The sequence below is a fragment of the Micropterus dolomieu genome, unplaced genomic scaffold (genome assembly GCF_021292245.1).
Source record: "Micropterus dolomieu isolate WLL.071019.BEF.003 ecotype Adirondacks unplaced genomic scaffold, ASM2129224v1 contig_3261, whole genome shotgun sequence".
In the NCBI taxonomy this organism is placed as follows: domain Eukaryota; kingdom Metazoa; phylum Chordata; class Actinopteri; order Centrarchiformes; family Centrarchidae; genus Micropterus; species Micropterus dolomieu.
In genome coordinates this window covers 1-678 of record NW_025732251.1, presented here as the reverse complement: position 1 = coordinate 678, position 678 = coordinate 1, and the positions used below count along the sequence as shown (strand labels likewise).

General features: G+C 50.3%; 1 non-coding gene across 1 annotated transcript; it reads right to left on the bottom strand.

Annotated features, from left to right (window-relative positions):
• Positions 1 to 396: 396 nt before the first annotated feature.
• Positions 397 to 467, bottom strand: trnag-gcc. The gene has a single exon. It is a non-coding gene; the product is annotated as a tRNA-Gly (tRNA).
• Positions 468 to 678: the final 211 nt, after the last annotated feature.

Below are 678 nucleotides of genomic sequence, written 5' to 3'. Positions count from 1 at the left end.
CAGTCACCTTGAGAGTTGTCGCTATCCATGCTGTCTCAACAAGCCTTGAGGAAATTTGGTAGAGAAATTCGTTTTCCGCAGAAGATGAATCCTGCTGACTTTAGCGGTCCCTTGACTTTTCCTCTTGGCCCACGATGAGGTCAAACCATGTCTCATTTTGGGTAAGATTGAAATTTTGGCTCAGAAAGTTACGCAAGCACCTGAAACAAGTCAGAGCGGCACAGAAAAAACTAAGGCGCTGCTTTCAACTTGCAGTCTCCCGTTGGGGCGTTGGTGCAGTTAAGCAAGGAATTTGTGATCGGTTGTTGATGTATCACGTTGTACAAGCTTGCCGTTAGGGTGTCCTTCACAGCTGAGTGGTTTCGGCTGGTATGCGACAAGGTTAAAACTTGTAACTGCATTGGCCGGGAATCGAACCCGGGCCTCCCGCGTGGCAGGCGAGAATTCTACCACTGAACCACCAATGCTCGATGAAGCTGCCCCGCAGGAGCTGACGCGGCCACTTTCTGGTGGAATTTTCAGCTGGCCTCCGTGGCGGCGAGAATTCTACCACTGGACCACCGCCGCTTAGTGTCTTGACCAAATTGTGTACAGACGTTCACATTTCCCAGAGGAGACATCATACTGACTATGGTGATTCCCTGACTTTTCCCCTAGCCCCACAATGAACTGTGACTG